At 34.1% G+C, this 22,795-nt stretch overlaps 1 long non-coding RNA gene across 3 annotated transcripts; it reads left to right on the forward strand.

Moving 5' to 3' along the window:
- The first annotated feature begins 18,200 nt into the window (after positions 1-18,200).
- On the forward strand, positions 18,201-22,218 carry LOC146908279 (uncharacterized). 3 transcript variants are annotated; one of them, XR_015019809.1, is made up of 4 exons: positions 18,253-18,923; positions 19,343-20,184; positions 21,066-21,187; positions 22,085-22,218. It is a non-coding gene; the product is annotated as an uncharacterized LOC146908279 (long non-coding RNA). The 3 variants fall into 3 exon arrangements; XR_015019810.1 differs by lacking the exon at positions 22,085-22,218 and having other exon boundaries at positions 18,260-18,923; positions 21,066-21,400; XR_015019808.1 differs by lacking the exons at positions 21,066-21,187; positions 22,085-22,218 and having other exon boundaries at positions 18,201-18,923; positions 19,343-20,509.
- Positions 22,219-22,795: the final 577 nt, after the last annotated feature.

Here is a 22,795-nt window from a genome sequence, read left to right on the forward strand (position 1 = left end):
AGACTTTGAGACGATGGGCTAGCAAATTCCTTCTGGACGGAGAAATCCTATACAAGAGGAACTATGATATGGTCTTGTTGAGATGTGTTGACAAACAAGAAGCTGAGAAGTTGATGCATGATGTACATGATGGTACCTTTGGGACCCATGCTTCGGGCCACGCCATGTCAAGAAAACTATTAAGAGCCGGCTATTACTGGATAACTATGGAACGTGACTGCCACAAACATGCTAAAAGATGCCACAAATGCCAAATTTATGCTGACAAGATCCATGTGCCTCCACACGCTCTCAATGTTATATCTTCCCCATGGCCTTTCTCTATGTGGGGCATTGACATGATCGGAAGAATTGAACCAAAAGCTTCCAATGGACATCGTTTCATTCTAGTGGCAATTGACTACTTCACCAAGTGGGTTGAAGCTGCTTCCTATGCTAATGTGACCAAGCAAGTGGTTGTCAAATTTATCAAGAATAACATCATCTGTCGATATGGTGTTCCCAACAAGATCATCACTGACAACGGTTCTAATCTGAACAATAGCATGATGCAAGCTTTATGTGAAGAATTCAAAATTGAACATCACAATTCTTCTCCTTACAGACCTCAGATGAATGGTGCAGTTGAGGCCGCTAACAAAAACATCAAGAAGATTGTTCAGAAGATGGTCACTACTTACAAAGACTGGCATGAAATGCTACCGTTTGCCTTGCATGGTTACCGTACTACGGTGCGCAGTTCGACCGGGGCAACTCCTTTCTCTTTGGTATATGGTATGGAAGCAGTTCTCCCTCTGGAAGTGGAGATTCCATCTCTTCGAGTGATCATGGAAGCAAAACTAACTGAGGCTGAATGGTGTCAAAGTCGGTATGATCAATTGAATCTGATTGAAGAGAAACGCATGGATGCTATGGCTCATGGACAGTTGTATCAAGTGCGGATGAAGAATGCTTTTGACAAGAAAGTCCGACCTCGAGAATTCAAGGAAGGCGAACTTGTATTGAAAAGAAGGATAAGTCAGCAACCCGACCCAAGGGGCAAGTGGACACCTAACTATGAAGGTCCTTATGTTGTCAAGAAGGCCTTCTCTGGTGGTGCTTTGATTCTCACACACATGGATGGTGTTGAGCTTCCAAATCCTGTTAATGCCGATATAGTCAAGAAATACTTTGTCTAGAAAGAAAAGAACAGCGTGGTAGGTCGAAAACCCGAAAGGGCGGCCTAGGCAAAAATGCGCTTCCCGGTGGATCGAAAACCCGAAAGGGCGATCCAGGCAAAAGTTAGGGACAAAAAAAAATGAATATGAAAGAGCTCGCTGAGATTGTACGCAACTCAGGCAAGAATGAGCGCCTCGATGAGCCGAAAACCCGAAAGGGCGGTTCATGCAAAAATGAGGTTGATAAAAGACAAGTAACTATGTCTGGCAAGTCACCATCACCCCTTGGGGCATCTGCAACTGTCAATGATTTTCTTCATCAGAGGCTTCTGTATTGTGAATTCAAAATTTCTATGAAATATAGCGGTCATCGTGTTCAATGTATCACCAACCAATAAAATTACCATTTTCCAAGCTTTGTAAATCTGTGAAGTTACGCCTTCGGCTGACTCTCACTCTTCTACATCAATTTGAGCCTGTGCTATTGTTTGAAACTCTATTTTTCTTTCTACTTTCAATGCTATATGCAAAACATTTTCTGTCTATTTTGATAATGTTAATGTCTGAAACAAACATTTTTGAAAATTGAAAAATCTTTTTCTGTCTATTTTGAAAGCAAACCTGAGCAACAGGGTACATTTCAATGAAACATGCATGAACAAATGAATGTCAATGTCTATTTCAATACATGTTACAAGCAGGTTACTCCCCAGGATGATCTGTGGTCAATGGCAAGAATGAAAAACAGAATGAAAATGAAAAAAAATGAAAAATAAAAATGAAAAGCTCGCTAAGTTGAAAACCCGAAAGGGCGGCTTAGGCAAAAATGAGCACCCCGCTGATTGACAACCTATGAAGGCAATTCAGGCAAAAATGGGGCAATGAAAAGAACCTTATTCCCCGGTGAATCGAAAACCCGAAAGGGCGGTTCAGGCAAAAATGGGATTGAAAGAATGAAAAATGAAAAAAGAATATAAAAGCATTGACCACAGATGCGAATGTCCAACGTTTACCCAGCACTGACACGCCTAGCAACGGCGACCTGTATCCAAGAACCTTCCAAGGGTCCCTTCTTTACAAGTTTACTGCCCTCAGCCATGGTTTTGATACGTCTCTCAAACAACGGCCTCTCCAAAGAGGTTTTCCCCTGCGAATATGTCGCAGCACGAGCCACTACGTGCCCAATCTTCCAATGTCTTGTCTGCCTTTGTGAAATTTCTCTGCCAAATCGCCAACCAATCATGCATTTCAAAGCATTCATACATGCATAATCATGCATTTTATGTGCTCATACATCCAATAATCTTGCTATACCATACATACATGTTGCATATCCAAATGTCAAATGTCAATGTCAATGTTAATGTCAAATGCCAATGTCAATGTTAATGTCAAATGCCAATGTCAATGTCAATGTCAATGTTAATGTCAAATGCCAATGTTAATGTCAAATGCCAATGTCAATGTCAATGTCAATGTCAGTGTTAATGTCAAATGCCAATGTCAATGTCAATGTCAATGCCAATGTCAATTTCAATATCCAATGCCAATGTCAATGTCAATGTCAATGTCACTTTCAATTTCCAAGCCAATGTCAATGTCAATGTCAAATTCAACTTTCAAATCAATGTCAATTTACCTTTGGGCCAATAAAAATGGTCATGTCTATTTTCAAATCAAGTCAATGACAATTTACCCTCAATTGGTATCTTGTTAAACCAGACTTTCAATTTGTATCTCGTTACTGGTCAAGTTCAAGGTTCAATCCAAAAAGAACCACTTGTACCTGCTTATATGTCTATGTTTCCGGTCAAACGGCAAGTTCGATCCAAAGAACAGTTTGTACCCTTTGCTTATGTTTTGTTTCCGGTCAAGTGGCAAGTTCGATCCAAAGAACAGCTTGTACCCGTTTCTTGTTTGTATTTCCTCGGTCAAGTGGCAAGTTCAATCCAAAGAACAGCTTGTACCCGTCTCTTGTTTGTATCTCTCGGTCAAGTGGCAAGTTCGATCCAAAGAACAGCTTGTACCCGTTTCTTGTTTGTATTTCCTCGGTCAAGTGGCAAGTTCGATCCAAAGAACAGCTTGTACCCGTCTCTTGTTTGTATCTCTCGGTCAAGTGGCAAGTTCGATCCAAAGAACAGCTTGTACCCGTATCTTGTTTGTATCTCTCGGTCAAGTGGCAAGTTCGATCCAAAGAACAGCTTGTACCCGTTTCTTGTTTGTATTTTCTCGGTCAAGTGGCAAGTTCGATCCAAAGAACAGCTTGTACCCGTCTCTTGTTTGTATCTCTCGGTCAAGTGGCAAGTTCGATCCAAAGAACAGCTTGTACCTGTCTATTTTTTGCCCGTTCTTTCTACCTTGATGTCTATGAATCCCTTGGTGGTGTGACACAGCCCGTAGATTCCGGTTCGATTGTCTTGCATTCATAAATGAAATGTTGCATGGCATTCATGTTTTTTGAAAATCTGAAAACGTATTTTTATGTCCAAAAGCAGTGCAAATGTTAATATTTAAGTATCTTCGTCCCGTCAACTCTAAGACTTCGTCTCTTGACTCCCCGGACAAAGAAACTTAAATAGGGGCAGCTGTTATACCCTAATTTTGGACCTAAAAATACTTGTTCAATTCTTCTTTTCTTGCATTATAAGTCATTTGATATGTCTCTGATCAATTGCATCTTTCTCTGCATTTTATTTCAATGTTATTTGCAAAATTTACATGCAAGAGTATTTTAGTCATTTCCTGCATTCAATTCATTTTAATCCTTGAAAATTGTTTGAGTCTTTTAAATTGGTTTGTATAAGTCCTTGTTTCAATCTCATGTCAAAATTCATTTCAAAAAATATCAGTTGAGTCATTTTCTAGTCAGTTTAGCCCCTAGGGGCATTTTAGTCATTTCCTATGTCAAAATCTCTTTCAATCTTTGAAAATTTGTTTGAGTCCTTTCAAATAGTTTGAATAAGTCTTCATTTCAATTCTATGTCAAAATCCATTTTAAAATTGCATTTGAAGTCATTTTTGAGTCAGTTTTGCCCCTAGGGGCATTTTGGTCTTTTCATGTGTCAAAACCCTGTTTAAATTCTAAAATTTGTCTCTGAGTCTTTTAATTTGTTTGAATAAGCTCTTGCTTTAATCCCTTGTTAAAAAATCATTTTTAAATTGCATTTGAGTCGTTTCGAGTCGTTTTAGTCCCTAGGGGCGTTTTGGTCATTTCACATAATATTGCTGATTCATTTTAATCTGCTTTGTTGTTTTTAATCGTCTCGCTTTACGTTAATTTTCATTTTTTACTTTTTCAATTCAATTTTAGTTTTAATTTTCATTTTAGTCCTCGCACTTTTGTTATTTACATTCTAAATCCCTTTTAAGTTTGTTAGAGTCCAAGTGCCATGTGTCCAAATGCTATTGGTCCTTAAGAGTTTGTTACAAATCCAAGTACACATGGCATTGTCTCATTGGTCCAAGCTTACCATGTCACCTATATAAGTCAAACTTGTGGTCAATTTTCATAACCAATCATTATCACACTTTTCACAAAAAATTCACCAAAAAGTCACAAAAAATTTTCTTTCTTCCCTCTTTCTTCTTTTCTCTCACGTGACAAAAAAAACACCACCACAACTAACTCTTTTCCTCATCTTCACCACCATAACAACCTTCCCTCCACCACTTCACCACCCTAACAAACTCCATAACTAATTTCCACCACCACAAACCACCACCATCTTCATCAATCTTCACCTTCAACTAACAACAATCATCATCATCATAATCCATCACCAACACATCCATTTTCGTTTTCCTTTACCACACAAACATTCAAACACAAAGCAAAAGCCAGAATTGAATTTGAAGCAAGGAAAGAAGAAGGAAGAACGAAATCAAGAACAAAGGAAAACGATTCGCGAAGAACTTCGAATTGGAAGCTCCAAGAGGTATCGCTGCTCCTCTTCATTTCTTTTGATTTGATCGCAAATCTGTTCGTGTTAGATTTAGGTTGTTCTTGATTTAATTTTGAAAAGCCTGCTCGAATTCGAATAGAGAAATAAAAACCGGTTCCGAAATTGCAAGATTCGTTTAGATCGGAGCGTTTTGGGACTCGCCGGAAGCTGCACTTCTCGCCGGAGAAGATGAAGTTTCCGGCGAGTTGATGAATTTTCCGGCGATGTTCATATATTTTCCGGTGAGGTAGGTGAGGGAGATGAAGATTATGATGTGTTCTTGATATTGTTTTCAAAAAATTTGAGAGAGAAGAGAGGGAGTTCACGTGTGTTGTGGTTTAAGAGAGAAGAAGAATTCACGTACTGCATATAATGAAAGCCACTTTTACTACTTCTCCATTTTCAAACCGGTTCAAGTAACCCGATCCATGCTCCAACCGACCCATTCCCTGCATCTTTAGGCCCAATAATTGCATTCTGCCATGCCTGCATGCGTTTTGCTGTACGCACCCCCCTTTTCCTGCATGTTTTACTAATTTCTTGCTAATTGCACCCCTGCATGTTCAAAAATCCTTTAAAAAATTCCCAAAAAATTCCTATGTGTTCTTGATCATTTTGTTGATATTTTTGTGATGTTGTCATGTGTCAAATCTTGATTAAAAATATGTAGTATTTTCTTGTTAAAAGTTTACCATTTTTTTTGTTGAAAATTGTGAAATTTTATATGATTTTGTGTCTAAAAATGCCTTAAAAATTCTAAAAATTCTCATACACATTCCTTGATAGTTTTGTGGTATTTTTGTGATAATTGTTGCATGATAAAATTGATAAAAATATATGTGGAGTTTTCTTGTGATTTTATGTTACTTTTTGTTAATTTCTTGTGAAATTCTTGCATGTTCTTGATCCCAAAATCTTGATATGGTATATTGACCCTTGATATGAGAATTTACAATGTGTATGCCTCTGATTTGGTGCTATTCTTTACTGTTTTGGAGTTTGATTTGTTAATTTCTTGTTTTACAAGTCATGTAAATAATTGTTTGTGGGATTAAAGTGTGAAACATGCTTAAAAGATGTCATAATTCTTGGTTTAATATTGTCTTATAAATTTTCATGTCATAGCTGAAATAAAATTCTTTGAAGATTATCATGGCATGAAAATTATAGGCCTTATATTTGTGGGAATTTTATGACAAAGTTTAGGCATATTTTACCACTTTTGTGTGCTAAGATTTTGTTACTTTTTTGTCAAGTTTCATTACTTTCCTATGCTATTTGCATCTATTTCAATCCTTATTATTCCTTATGCCACTAACCATTTTGTTTCATGTTTCATGCATCACCACAAGCATACTTCATTCTTCCATTATAGTTTCATTTCTTGCACTTTAATTCCCATATTAATGCTTAGAATGTAAAGGTTTAGGAATTCTTGTAATATTTTACTTTCATGCTTTTAATTTCTTGGCAAAGAGGCCATAGAATGTATCTAGACCAATGATGTAATAAGGACAATGGACTCTAATAATGTACACCGACACAAGCACCGACACATACACACACACCACTTTAGGTATATAGCTAGAATATGCATGTTTAGATGTATGTTTAGGATTGTATGTTTAGATGAATGTTTAGGCTCTATACTTAGAAAACCCAATTTTCCAAAAAAATATAAACAATATCACTCAAGCTTTTTTCTTAATAAACCTTGGGATCAAAATCCCATTGATTTTCCTTTTTATTTTCTTAATCAAATTTCAACAAATTTTAATCATACTTTGACTTGTTTTTGCAAATAACTAATCAAACCTCACCTTTTCTAAATCTCATGCCCTTGAGGCCTCTTTCTATTCTTCAAACTCCATTTTCAAACTTAAAATCAACCAACAAAAACAAAAACATTTTTTGGAAGAGAACTACGGTGGATTTGATCCCTTAAACGGGTACGTAGGCAAGGAACAAAATTCCTTCAATTCAACTAAAATAAAAATCCAAAAAACATTCTTCTCCCTCCAATTCTTCCTCTAGCAAACTTTAGGTTTTAATAACATTTTTCAAAATAGCATTTAAAAATAAAGCGCGCGCGTAGAAATTAAAGACGGTTCCTATAGGATACTATAGTCGTTATGGGTGCCTAACACCTTCCCGTAGCGAAAACAACTCCCGGACCTCGATTCTCAAGGGTTTTGCTTACTTTTTCCCTTCCCAAGAAAAAAATAAGATATCACCGGTTTAAAAGGTTCAAACGTAATCAATGTTTGACACCCGAAAACCAAGATTGTCAATCATCGTTATTATATCTATATATATTCATTTTTAATTGCAAGTTTTAATCACCGGTTTAAAAATGAATATATATAGATATAATAACGATGATTTTAATTGCAAGTTTTAATATATTCATTTTTTATATCAAAAGAAAAACTGCACTAGAGATATATAAGATTGTCATGGTCCAGAAGAAAGATCATTCGAAGGTAGGGAAGGGTTTCCCTTCCAATCATGGCAGACAATTATGAGGGATTTAATTAGAATGGACCCTATCCAGGGTTGCAATTTGTGGTCATCACTAGTTTTTATTTGACCTTTCTTTTGTTATTTACTTGAAATTATTGCTTGGGATATATGGATACCAAATAATTTTCTTTATACAACTGTTCACATATTTGACAAATGATTGAGACTTTTAAACATGTTGTATTTTGCTTTGATTTAGGTTATAGATAATAAAAATGTCAAAATTGAGGTTATAGATATAAAAATGTCAAAATTGGGGTGCCAAATACTCTAATTAGATTGGGTTCCTACCAAAAAAAAAAAATGTGTTTTCTATAATGAATATCAAACCAAACCATTATTGATAAAAAAGAAAAATCAAAATCAAAGCAAACCATCTAAATAAAACACATAATTCATATAATAATAAATAATTGCAAGTACATATGCGACTAAGAATAATTGCCCCCGATAATCTTGCTTAATATAAGGTCTAATTAATATTTGAATGGTCAAATACTATCCATTTTCTGGAAATGTTAAGGCCATCTTCATAGTTAGACAATTGCTCTTTAGCAGTGATTTATTTCAGGCACAAACCAAATGGTAATTAACTAACGTTTAGTACTATTGAGTTCGGTCGAGACACTTTTTAAATCGGTTCATCCAATTTAAAAAAGTGGTTATGAATGGTGATTAACTATTGTTGGACTTTACTGGATGCCTAGCGAGCAATTGTCTCATAGTTATATGACCTTGACGGACCAATACACTAAGTGGCCGGTCCTACGGACAAGATATCGATTGTCTTCGGATTACGTTTTCCGAAGGGCTTTTTTGTAATTTTTACAGGGTGCGTGAGAAGGTTATAAGGTGGGAAAAGTAATAGTCCTAAAATTAAGCAAAGGTTCGGTGGAAGCCCAAGTGTGGTACCATACAACTGGGAGTTGCAATAAATGCTAGAAAGCTACTTTTTTCATGGAAGAAATTGCTTGAAAATGAATCCAATTGTAATTAACTACAATTTGGCTTTTTCAACTGTAATTAACTACTGTTGAACACTTTTTAAAGCTATCTAATAACTTTTTAAGTCGGTTTTAGCCGGCTTAAAAAGTGATTAACCCATCGAACTGTAGTTAGTTAACTACAATTGGATCTGTTTTTAAGCAATTTCTCCCGTAAGAAAAGTAACTTTCTAAATGCCAATGGGGTCATTTTTCTTTGCATGAGCTGTGTGTGTAGTGAAAATAAGGGTTTGTTACATCTCCAGTCAAACAAAAAAGAGTTTGTTACATCTGATATATTAATTAATATACAATAAACTTGTTAAGTGATCTTTCGATGTTGGAGTACATACTTTTGAAATATATGTATATGAGAATAATATAGAATATATTATCTTAAATATAAAACTGAGAAACTAAAATGGAGAAAGGCTTTCATGAACACAACCACAAATCAATATTATTTGGACACACTCACATAAAACTATCAAAATTAGATAAATAGTATTTAGTCACATCAATTGATATATTGTAATTTTATTTTTCTTTAATTTTTTCTTGATTTTGTGTGTGCCCAAATATTTTTATTTGGATTTGTGCCCAACCAAGTGTGCCTCACTAAAATAGTAAAATGTGATTACATAATGAGAAGTGTAATTTATTACAAACGACCTGGCCTACGAAACACAAGAATATGCACGAATATTATCTTTTATAAAAAGTCAACAAAAAAAGAAACCTCACTTTAGTACTACTATTTGACACCAAAAAAAGACGAGTGATGAATGAAATAGCCTAATAAATAAACTCTAAGTATCCGTAAAAATCAGCATTTCCCTAATACAATACACCCTAAGAACTTTAAAGGAGACAATTGACCCTATGCAGTCACCAAGTTGGTTGATTTGGACAACAATTAATGTCGAAAGACTCCCCAAGAACACAAGAGCATGATCCAAATCTCGTTAATATGCATATCACTACTGTTTTTTACAAGTTGAATGGGTTAAAGAATGGTATTGATATATATCTTCTAGGTTCGTAAAAGTATCACTGCGAACTCATCATCTTCATAGAGCCACTAGTACACTAAAAACTAGTTAGTTAAGTTAGTAATAATTAGTTACTTGCTAGACAAGTTAACCATGTAGAAAGTTAATGCTATAAATAATCTACTTGTAACTATGTATTCAGATCAATTAATTCTATTGTTTCCGTTTTCTCTCATTTATATCTTGAATTTGATCTCGTAATATGAGTCTTTCGAGCTCATACTTCCGCATTCGACTTCTTCATGAATTTTCTTTGATTTTCTTCTTGATTCTGGTTGAATCTAGGCTTTTCTTGCAGAAATTCATCGTTATTCTTGCATTTTATCGAATTTGGTGAATTTGCTTTCCATTTTTTCTTTTTTTTCTTCGATCTTGGTTCTCGTCTTGCTATGGTGTGTTACACGAATGCTTCAACCAACATTGTGCTGAATAACACAGCCATTGATCATGCGTATCAAGCTTCTGAATACTATGTGCATCCCAGTTTGGCATGAAGTGTCATAATAGTTTGGCAACAAGTGCGAAGGTATCATGATAACCGATTTGTTTGATTCAAGAGCTTGAATCTCTTTGGCTACAACTTCAAGCCATTTAGTTGATTTCATGGCTTGAGAATAAGACTTTGTTCTTGATTTTCAGTGATATTAGTGAGAAGAAATCAATGAGAAATACTTATATTTGATAATGAAAAATAAATTTTCAAAGGAAAATTAACTACTCTAGAATACAATTCATTAAAAATGATATTCTAGCTATTAATCGAGGATTTGGGCTTGTGGTCAAAGGCATGAATGCAATGCTATAAAGGTCGTTCAACACAATTTTGGTGTTAATCCTCCAGATTTTAGGGGAAGGGACTTTAGTAATCCAGATTTTGTATAGGTCAACGAGTGTTCAAATAAAATTGCTTCTATTGATCTTCAGCTGAATGAGTTGGATTCTATTCCACGTTCTTTTATAGACTCTTTTAATTGAAACGGCAATTTACTTTATTCAAATTTTGTTGATGTCGATATTTGTCGGGGGTTATCTTTTTTGTTTTTGTTGTTTGCTTTGTACTCTTTTTCCTTTATCAAGTTTTATCACTCTGGATTTTCCTAACAAAGTTTTTAATGAGGCATATGTATAGTTCGCTTGATTATTCTGACTTGAGTTTTAGTATAGCCTTTCCGAGTGTTTTATATCTTTCCTTTTATTTTAATAAAATTTCTAAAGGGCTATACTTTAAACAAATAAAGATAAATAAAGTCACGTAAAGCAAAGAGAAATGTTTATTACTACATTTCAAATTTGTGATAATGTATTGTGATTTTAACCGTTAAGTTAATGATGAAAATTAGTTTTCTATAATAAAAAAACTAATTAGTCACAATCTCAACACAACAATTAGGACAACGCACAACCGTTCCATATTATATAGATCCAAAGACAAAGAAAAAAATATATTGGCACTAGTAGCAATAATCTATAAACTTTGTTCCATTCAGTTGGAATCTCGTGGTAGAATAAACTGTTCGCCCCCCAATATTCCTGGAATGACGGTGTTATTATGGTTGCTTTTGTTGGTACTTAATTTTTTTTTTTTTACGTTAATCCTCTGGTTTCTTTGGAAAAATGATCTAGCAATTTGAAGTTCGGTCGTAGAGTAATGATCGTCTAGTTAAGAATTGTTTCACTCAAGTCTCGAATTCGGGTTCTTCCAAACAGTTCGTCTTTAATGAAACTCATTATATTTATCATTTAAGCTCAATTGTTTGGTTTGTATGGTTGCTTTTGCCGGTGCTTTAGGGAAATAAAAATAATGTTTTTTAGAGGTATAATAAAAAAAAATTGACGAAAAGTGTTATGAATAATTTTGATGTGTACTTTTTTTTTCTTGAATAAATGTAAATAGTGGACTAATCTGATTTTTTTATTAAAAAAATTATTAAACACTTCATTCATTATAAAAAGTGATAAATTATCATTTGTGAACTTTATACTCTTTTTTGGTACGTCACTATTTTGCGTTTATACTCTTCTTTGGTACGTCACTATTTTGCGTTAACCATCCCGTTATGGTGGGATTTACAATGCACAAGCAAAAGACTTGTGCACAACACAAACTTGTGCATTTTGTGGGCCCAAATCAAATCTGGACCGTTCATATATTATTATTTTAATGCCAACGGTTGAGATTTGTTTGGATTGAGAAATGGGTGACCTGCTGCCACAAAGGGAGAGATGGCATGTGGGTCCCACGCGGGACCCACTCCTTTGATTAAATCTGAATTTTATATTGCAATTTTTTTGGTGGGGTTTGTATTGGACTTGGGCTTGACATTTGTGAGTAAAATTTTATATATGGGCTGCCAAATTTAATATTCTTGGCCCGAAAATAGGAAATATTTTTTCCATGCATAATTTTATTTATTTGTTGACAATTCAAATTCAATTGAATTGAATATTGAAAAATCTGAAAATTAGTAGAAGTTGTTTTATTAAATTGGACGGTTGTAATTGGATTTGAAGTTTTTGGGAAAAATAAATGGGAGAAACTATAAGATGAATAAATTGGGTGTTATATTTGGGTAGTAAAATTGTTGTGGAAAAATTACAAGATGAAGAATTATGATGTTTTGGAAAAATAAATTGGAGAAATTATAAGATGTTTTGTTGGTATAACATAATATTAATAATGTTTATTTATATTGTGAGTCAATCACTACCAAAAAAATATTGTAAGTCAATGATGAATGATTGAATTATGAGAAATTATGGTATCAGAAATTAAACATTGGAGTATTATTAATTGTACAGTTAATAGAAGGAAATTATGTAGAAAGTAAACTATATTAATAATATTAAGATGTAACATTGAATTAACAAATAATTAGATATTATTTTATTTGGAAATTAATATTTTTGTATGTTATTTTATTTGGAAATTAGTTGACAATTTTTATACTAAAAAAAGTAAACTATAAGAGTTAATAGAAAGCTAAAAAATCCCGAAAAAAAAAAAGCAATGACAGGTGAGCACGACCGTGCTTTATAATGACACGGTCGTGCTTAAAGTGACTGGAGTTGGATTTGAAAAAGTAGTGGAAGGTTCGCACGGCCGTGCTTTAAATAGGCACGGTCGTGCCTTAAACCACTGGTTGTTGCCTTGAAATTGTTTTGGGACAGACGCACGACCGTGCGTGTAATAACACGGTCGTGTAAGAAAGACAGAAAGTGACTGGTGTTCTGTCTGCAATAGCTGCACGACCGTGCTTGAATTAGACACGGTCGTGTGTGTATCAGGTGCCATATCCAGTAGAACCAACAATCATTAGTGAAATAAAAATGTGCACAACATACCAGAGCATGCCAATTACTAGCACGAGCCATGTGTTTTGTTAACATGCAAACAAGTTCAGCAAGTTCAGAGCTAATATAATTTACAACATAATTATATTTGGATCATTGTTCACACAAAGCATTAAAGTTTATCATTCTGGACCGGGTGGAGGATAATGGAAGTTGAGTCGCTGCATCGTTTCTGCAAGCATTCGTTTGATGCATGCAACCTCATCATACGTCCTGTCAGCCTTCGCCTCCATTCTTCGACGCCAATCATCATCGTCGTCTTTCATTCCAATCGCAGGTTGTTGCTCCTCCCGGTAATCACCCATCTCTTCATCTCTGCCAGCCTGCTCTTTAGGTACCCGTGAATCTAAATCCATATAAAGCCAATTTGCTGGATTTGTTACGTCAGTTCTCGATGGATCTGGCAACAAGATTGAATCTTCGTTGAATACCTGCAATATAAAAGTCTTGTTGTCCCCATCTAGATCCCTTACCATATGTATATTTTTACAGAAATCGATATCAATGGCATAGTTCCCGTCAATGCCAATTTCTTGTGTTGCAGTTCTCGCTCCCAGCTTCCATGCAATGAAACTTACCAATCCCCCCGCCACTATCTTACCTTTTGGTTGTGCCGCCACATATGCCAAATGGTCTAATAGGTAGTAGCCAGTGTTTACGGGACATTTGTTAATCATGGCCCATAAAAGGAATAGCTCATCAGACCTCACAGTTGCAGTTTCCGGCCTACCGAAAATGGTGCAGGCCATAACTCTATGCAAGTATTTGAAAACAGGGTTTTGTATCATGCTGGCCTTGGCAGTTTTGCCATTAAAACGGTTCCGGCCAGTTATTTTAAACCAAAACTCCTGTTTGTCAAAATGTCGATGCTTTTTATCATGAATGATCCCCGTGCTTTCGAAGCCCATTATGTCATTAAATTGAGTGAGGGACATGTTATATTCCACGTTGCCCAAACTAAATGAAACGGTGTGGTTTGAGTTTTTGTAATTGTCTGCATCATGAACAAAAGAGATGGTACTTAAAAATTCTAGTGTACTAGTTTCGAAGGCAAAGTGCGTCTCGCCTACGAAATCTTTCCAGCCTACATTACTAATCAATGTCGTGACATTGTCCTCTATACCCAATGCCTGTAGAGCGGCTGAATCGGGGTACCTATTGGGTACAACGTCTCTTTTCACAAGCATACTGTACCTCACCTTTTCAGATTTGTGAAGAATAAGTCCCCTCTCATTGAGTCTACCCTGTTTCTGTGTTCCGGAAGAAGTGCTGCCAACATGAACACCCTTTCCTTTAGAAGCCATTTTTTCAAAATTTCTGTTCCTGTCGCAAACAAAAAGTAGTAACAATTTACATACATTAATTGTACACCCACATATGGCAGTACTAGTAACAACAAGATTCATAAGCAGAAAAAAAAAGAAATAGTAGTATTTAACATTTCCTGATAACAATTAATCAGAAGCCCCATATAAGAAACAAACAGGAGTAACAATACCCACCAATCAGAAACTCATTCCTAATAAGAATAATGAAAGCAAAAAGAACCTAACAATCTCTATCAATGTAGTGCTTCAACATTCAATAAAAAGCAACCAACTGCATGAAATTAAGTAAAAGGAAAGAAAGAAATGGAGGTTAATTACCTAATAGTGAGTGTAGATTTCGAAAGGGGAAAACCTAAGGTTGATGATGGTGATGATTTCTGGCGCTGCAGGAGGAAGAAGAAGAAGGAATTATAATAAGAAGGAAGTAAAAGAAGAAGATTGAGGTAGGAGACACCTTTAAATGTTTTGGTGAGTTGGTGGAATTGTGGGTTGTTGACAAATCATTAATAATCATTAATATGAAAATGATTATCATAAATGAAAACAAATCATTAGTATGAAAATCATTAAAACATAATTGGTAAATGATTAAAAATAAGAGATGCACATTTAATTATGAAACGTTCCGAACACGACCGTGTGTAAGTATGACACGGTCGTGTGTATTTGTACTGGACTAAAAAAAAGGGAATTAATGGACAAAAAAAGTGGTTGTAGGGACTCGAACCCAAACCCTCAAAGTTGCAAGGACAAGTCTGTAACCATTAAGCCACATGGGCGCGCTTTCGTCAAGTAAACAAGTTCACTTGTATATAATTGAGATTTTTTTAAATTTCCACAATTTTGTTTGTTCTATTAGGATTGGACTTTATTTGATATTAATTTTCAAATTCATCATTTTTCTAATTTTCACAATTATTTTTATTCTATTTGGGTTGGATTTTATTTGATATTCTTTTTAAAATTCATCATAGTAAGTTTTAAGTGAGATTCGTTTATTAGACATGTCAAGTCAGTGTAATGTTTCAGAAACATGCTAGTAATAGTTTGGAAAACGATGCTTTGAGACACTTATACACGTTAACGAAAATTTAATTTTCTGTCATACTGTGTTTATAACTTATGGACATGTCAGAAGCTCTAATAACAGTTTCAATTCCATGTCATACTGTGTCATAAATGATTAAAAAAAGGAATGCACTTTTAATTATGACACGTTTCGGGCACGACCGTGTGTAATAATGACACGGTCGTGTTTAGTTCAAGTGGCCTATGAAAAAAGGGAATTAGTGGGAAAAAAAAAGTGGTTTCGGGCACGACCGTTTGTAATAATTACACGGTCGTGTTTAGTTCAAGTGGCCTAAGAAAAACGTGAATTAATGGTCGTGTTGTATATTGACATGGTCGTGCTGACATATAAACTGAAAGGCACGGTCGTGTGTATACGTAACACGACCGTGCAAGAGTATATTGTTATGTTTTAATCAAAGTTTTTAATACCTTATTTTAAAAATGCAAAACAACAATGTCTCATACAGGCATGTTCCCTTCCAATGATAGTAAGTTTAAGAGACTTACAGTGTTCAAAGTACACAATAGCTATATAATTTTTGTTTTTTAATGGATTTTATTGTAATATCTATAGATTAAAGCCTAAAAAAGCCTAATTACAAATAAAATGATTAAAACATAAATGATTAAATCATTTATATGAGGGTTTAATAAGTTTTCTTATTAATGATTATACGAGGGTTTAATAAGTTTTTGGTCCATATAAATATAGTCTAGTATTCTCTGAAGTACTTTAGGTCAAAGAATTACGTCATTGCGGTTAGAGTTGTAAGTTGCTTCATTAGCCGGTGAACTATCTTCTTATTAATGATTAAATAATGTAGTATTATGTTATTTAAATTTTAATGTGTATAAAAAATAGTTGTGTATAAAATATCTTGATTGATTAATTACCATCTGTCAACAGTGTTACAGATGCAAGCTAGGGTAATCGATAACAAGAGTTTGAGTAGTCAATGAAGAAAAATCCAAGTATTTTGACTCGAAGATTCTTCCAGTTAGGGTAAGAGTTTCTAGTTTGATCGGTCTTGGTGACATCTTTGAACTAGTTTAGGTAGAGGAATCATGCAGTTAAGGCGTGAGTTTAATTCGAACACTATGGTCGTTAGGGTTAGAGTTGTCGGCAAGATAGGTTGGTGAATAGTTTGATTAGGCATTAAACATTCATCAAAATACTTATCGTATATTATTCTACTTGTCGGGGTAAGAGTTGAGAGTTTGATCAGTCGTTCAGACATTGATGACGTAGTTTAGGAAAAAGTTAATTGTCATTACTATGAGAGTTACAAGCTTGATTAGTCGGTAAATATTTTGATTAGTTATTGAACAGTTATCCAAGTAATCTTTATAGTAGTGTAGGTCTAAGAAAATTGTCATTAGGGTGAGAGTTACAAGCTTGACTAGTCGATAAAGTGTTTGATTAGTCATTGAACTTTGATCCAATTACTTTGACTCTAAGATTATTTTAGGTTAACCTAAAAATCTTGAGTTTGATTAGTCGTTAAGAAGTCTTTGTAGTAGTTTAGGTCAAAGAATCTTGTCATTAGGGTTAGAGTTGTAAGCATGATTAGTCGATAAATAGTTTGATTAGCCGTTGAACATTCATCCAACTACTTTGACTACAAGATTCATCACCCGTTTTGAGGTCTTTGTAGTAGTTTAGGTCAAAGAATATTGTCATTAGGGTTGGAGTTGTGAGTTTCATCACTCGTTTTGTGGTCTTTCTACTAGGGTTGGACTTTATTTGATATTCATTTTTCAAAATCATCATTTTTCTAATTTGACTGCACCAAAAAATGTCTCTGGGGAATCTGGAATCATAACTTGTATGTGATTGTGTGTATGGGTGAGAGCCATAGTGGAATAGTTGGTTTTTTTTTTTTTTTAAGGAAAGGAAGAAAGAGTTGAGTAGTGGTATACTCAAATGTAACAATGTGAATGTATTTATAGTACAAGGCAATTGAAGTTAAGTTGTAGTATATCAAAGAATATTGTCATTAGGGTTGGAGTTGTGAGATTGGTTAGTCGATAAAAAGTTTGGTTAGTCCCTGAACGTTCATCCAACTACTTTGACTCTAAGATTCTTTCAGTTAGAGTAAGAATCTTGAGTTTCATCACTCGTTTTGAGGTCTTTGTAGTACTTTAGGTCAAAGAATATTGTCATTAGGGTAAGAGTTGTGAGTTTCATCACTCGTTTTGTGGTCTTTCTACTAGGGTTGGAATTTATTTGTTCTTCCTTTTCAAAATCATAATTTTTCTAATTTTCACAATTTTGTTCCTTTTACTAAGGTTTGACTTTATTTTATCTTCCTTTTCAAATTCATCATTTTTTTTAAATTTCCACAATTTTGTTTGTTCTATTAGGAATGGAGTTTATTTGATATTCATTTTCAAATTCATCATTTTTCTAATTTTCACAATTATTTTTCTTCTATTTGGGTTGGATTTTATTTGATCTTCTTTTTAAAATTCATCACAGTAAGTTATAAGTGAGATTCGTTTATTAGACATGTCAAGTCAGTCTATCTGTGTAATGTTCCAAGGAAGTTAACCTCATAACTTACATAAAGCTTATACAAGTCCTCAAAACCCTAAATTGGTTGGTTTTAGCATATATTTTGTCTAATTGGTCTGCTTAAAAATGTTTTGTGGTTGGTTTTAGCATATATTTTGTCTAATTGGTCTGCTTAAAAATGTTTTGAAATTGACTTCTCTTATAGGCTTGCCTCACGACAGTTCATTGTATATGATTTTGATTTTCATGTTGATTATCCTACTATCCTAACAGGTTAGACACCTCAATTCCTTTTATCATTTGAAGCTTTTGAAACTATGAAGGTCCTCAATTCCTTTTATCATTTGATCTTCTTTGTAAAATCCATGATATTTTTTTTTTTAATTTTCACAATTTTGTTTCTTCTAATATGGTTGGACTTTATTTGATATTCATTTTCAAAATCATCATTTTTCTAGCTACTCATACCTATTCAGTCATAGTAAAGTCTAGCTACTCATACCTATTTGAGTAGCTGAGTAAAGAACAAGAGAGTAACTATTTATTTATGATTTGTGTTTTGAAAATTGCTCTTGACACATTTGGCTTGGCTGAGAAACACATTTAAAAGATAGATTTAGGGTTGCAAGATAAATTGTTTAGTTAGGCTTTATTTTAATTATTTTAATTATGTTAGCTATTAAATAAATTCACATCTATCCTATTTATATATAACCAAACACTCTTCATAAACAAACATATCATATAAGTCTTTTTCCATCTACCTTTAAGCACCAACCAAACAAACATTTAGGGTATATGGTTGAAATAATAATTGGGGATCCAATTACTTTCATATGTTGCATTCATTACCTTGAGCTACTAAGATCCATAAAAACACTTAAACCAAATTCCAAATTTGTTCTCAATTTCTTGAAGTGAGCAAGAGCAACTGAAGCCATCTTCTTCTCATCATTCAGATCCGAATTCTTCTTCTCCTGACAACATTAACTCCACACAATTGTAAGTTTTCCATTGTAATAACTTTTTCCCATCCTCTTGTTATTCAATTCCTTTTGGACTTACTTTTGAATTAGATATCTAGTTTGATTTTGTAATTTGTTGCTTCAATGTTGAATATGTCAGATAAGTTGTTGTGTTGTTGAATTTCACTTTGCTGATGATGGTTCTTAAACTTTATCCTTTGCTTCAATTTCGTGTGTTGTAATTTGTTGCTTCAATTTTGTAATTTGTTGCTTCATTTTGATTTGATATGTGGTCTTATAATATTGTTAAATTGTAGTTTAAAGGTAGTTGAAGAAGTTGCAGAAATTCTGTCACTTTGTTTTGGAAGTTGATGAAATGTAAATATTATTATAATTGATTGTTTGATTTTTAGGTTTATTGATTGACTCATTATTAATATTATTTGATTGTAACAGTGCAACCATGAATGTCTCAAAGGCCTCATCAAGCAACATGGGAGAGAGACAGAGCTGGATTAAATATGCCAACAAGGTATGCCATTGTAACAAAATAGCAGCGATAAAGGTTTCAATGACTAATGAAAATCCAAACCGGCTGTTTTACGTTTGCAAGAACAACAACAAAAAAAACAAAAGCAAACAAAGGTGTGAATTTTTCAAGTGGTGTGAACCAATTGGATGTGAAAAGGATTCAACCCAAGTTCTGGAAAGTAAGTTGACGGATTTTGGTTCTAAAAATTCTACCTTAGAACATGAATTGGAGTGTGTACTAGTTGATCAAGCTATGAAGTTTGATGCTTTGAATAAAGAATTGGATGCTAAATTGGTGGATATGAAACATTTAATTGAGGAGGATATTCAGCATGTGAAGATTCAATCTGAGATTGAATTATTATTCCTCCAAAAACAGTTTGAAGAATGTAACCAGCAACTGTTGGAAATTAAAAGAGAAGTTAGGAATGAATCACTACATGTTCACAAGAGATTAATGGATGATATTGTTTTTGTCAAAAAAAACCATTGTTATGAGTTGTCTATATTGAAGGAAGATTTGAGGAAGGCAAAATATTCAATGTGTAAGATCAAATGTTTAATTGTTGTACTGGTGTTGGTTCTGGGTTCTCTAGCATTCATCACAAACTGAAGACCATCTTCACTGAGAATAAAGAACAAGCAGCTATATTGCTAACAATGATGTTAAGCACGGTCGTGTCGTTGTGAAGTACGCTCGTGTCTAATAACCAGTGAAGTGATGCACGATCGTGTCCATGTTACGCACGGTCGTGCTTAATCTCCAGGTCAAATTTACTATGGTATTTGTATTTAGGCTATTTTTCCATTTAGGTTTATAAGTTAATTATCTCATGCACGGTCGTGCAATAATCGTGCACGATCGTGTGTATATTTTAATTGAAAAGAAGGTTGTTACCAGTGTTTGGTAACACGCCCGTGTCATAATTGTGCACGACCGTTCTCATATGTAGTAGTATAACTCAGTCAGTTAGTGCACGACCGTGCTGTATTGTAGCACGACCGTGCGCAAAGAAACCTAGACCCTACATTAAGATGTATTTTTATATTATTGTTGTTGTTAATTAAGTGACTTATTTATTTAGTGACCTATTTAACTATGTTATTAATTACAAAATATTGCCACCTAAACCCTGCATTAAGCATTTCGAAATTTGGCCAAAAGCAAAGAGGGAAAAATTGGCCAAAATCCAAGTGGGAACCAAAATTATTTTGATTTGAATTGAGTGAGTACATGAGACACTGGTTTATCCAATGGACAAAACAGTGTTGACAGAAAGTCAGCTTTGATGGGTACCTTATAGTGAAAAAGCTGTTTTGGATTGTGATTTGGACATAGAAAAAGCTGTCTCCCATGTGTAGTAGTACAAGGAAAAAAGTACATTGTAGATAAGAAGGAGATTCTTCTATTTTCTGGTTTGTAGTAATCAAATATTTTTGACAGACTTTGGTTGGTGTAACCATACCATTAACATTTATCATTTGTTGGTTGGATATTAAATACTAACATTTAATTTACAGACCAATAATTTTATACAAAAGTCTATATTTAGATGCACAATCTCATAATTTTGTTAGACTAGTTCTGATAAAATGAATTTACAGAACATTGTATATTGCATAATATTTTTTTTTTATTCATTTGTAGTGGAAAAAATCAATGTTCTTATCATCTATTGGGGCAAAGGTTTCATTAAGATAATGGTTATAAAGAAGGAAAATAGGAATGTAACAATTCTAACAGGATGTGGCCATGGACATGAAGAAAAGGTATGAAAACTAAATGTACTTTTTTACTTATGTCATTTAGACTTCTGTTGGTTTTTTTGTTTTTTTTTACAAAAACTCTTGTTGGTTTTTTATTATTTATGATGATTTACATCAATGTTTGACCACAAATTATGTATATCAATTTCTGCACCTCAACTGATTTAAATGTACCTAACAAAACAATATTATTTTTGTTGATGGAGCTTAACAAAACAACATTGAATTCTGTAAAACTTCTTGCAAAGACAACATGATAATATAACAATAATTAAACGATTACATGAGGTTCACATCACAAATGCCAAAATACATAAAAAAAAATACGATACATTGAGTAGGATAACAATAATTGGTGGGATCTACTAGTTGGATAATTGACTTGTAACATACAAATACAAAGGAAAAAAATCACTTTTTATGAAAGGGAAAAACTTGATGTTCTTAACATTATCCTTTTTTAGTGTCCTTTTTGTTGATGTTCTACTTGATGTTCTTAAAACTTGAAAGGAAAAAAACAAAAGTTCTTTATGAAAATAGCAAACACCTAACATAAAGGGTTTATTCCTTTTGTGTGATCATAATGTGTTTTTTTCCTAGTAGTGAATGATGTATACCATGATGTTATTAATAAAAAAATGTACAAATAAGCTATAATTTGGTGCTGCATAATGTACACGGTCGTGCGTATGGTCGACACGACCGTGTCAGTAGCTACTGGACTTGTAGTGTGCTAGTCTGCCTTTTAAATGGCACGGTCGTGCAAGATATGGACACGGTCGTGTTGGCCATAGACTGTGTTGTACATGTGTTTTTGGTTATGTGGTGTACGAAGTTCATGATAATCATATTGTGTTTTGAACATCATAACAACACATCTGAAAACATATGTTTTTGTAGACAACATACAATGGATAGCATAGATGACTTTGATGAATCGGCCGCGAATAAGGATTCGCCAGCACCTACCCCAAAAGGATTAACTCTAGAAGATGTGATGGAAGAGATCAAAGGCTTGAAACTAATTGTGTATGAAATGGCTAATAAACAAAACACAGTTGAAAAGGTACACCTCTTTTATCTTCATGTATGGTACTATTTCGACAATGTTGCTTGAAACTAAATTTTTATGTTGTATAACAGGGAATTACGGATCAGGTGGTAGGATTACGGGGTTCTCTATTTGCCATTCAAGCCACTGTTGAAGCTCTGGAAGTGATTGCAGTTTCACAAGGGAAAGATGATTCCACTAACTTTGAAAAGCAACCAACTAATGACCCGGACTTGCTTACTGAACAAGAACGTTTCGATAAGGAACTTGCTGACATGGATTGGAGTTCTAAATCTGGAAATGACGAAGATTACTTCGGTGGAGGGAGGTCTCTTAATGAGCAGGTATCCCGATAAAACTACTCTAGATGATTTAGGTATGAGAGAAAATGTTAGGGATCTGGTTGGTAACATAGGATGGGGGAAATTTATAGGACATTCATACTCCACAAAGGTATACCTTACCCTAGAATTCCTTAGTACATTGTGTTTTAGAAAAGATAAAGATAATGTTGATGACCCACAACACAACAATGTGTCATTTAGCCTGGATAACCGTGA

The sequence above is a fragment of the Medicago sativa genome, chromosome 7 (genome assembly GCF_051527215.1).
Source record: "Medicago sativa cultivar Bolivia chromosome 7, Bolivia_mono, whole genome shotgun sequence".
NCBI classification, from domain to species: domain Eukaryota; kingdom Viridiplantae; phylum Streptophyta; class Magnoliopsida; order Fabales; family Fabaceae; genus Medicago; species Medicago sativa.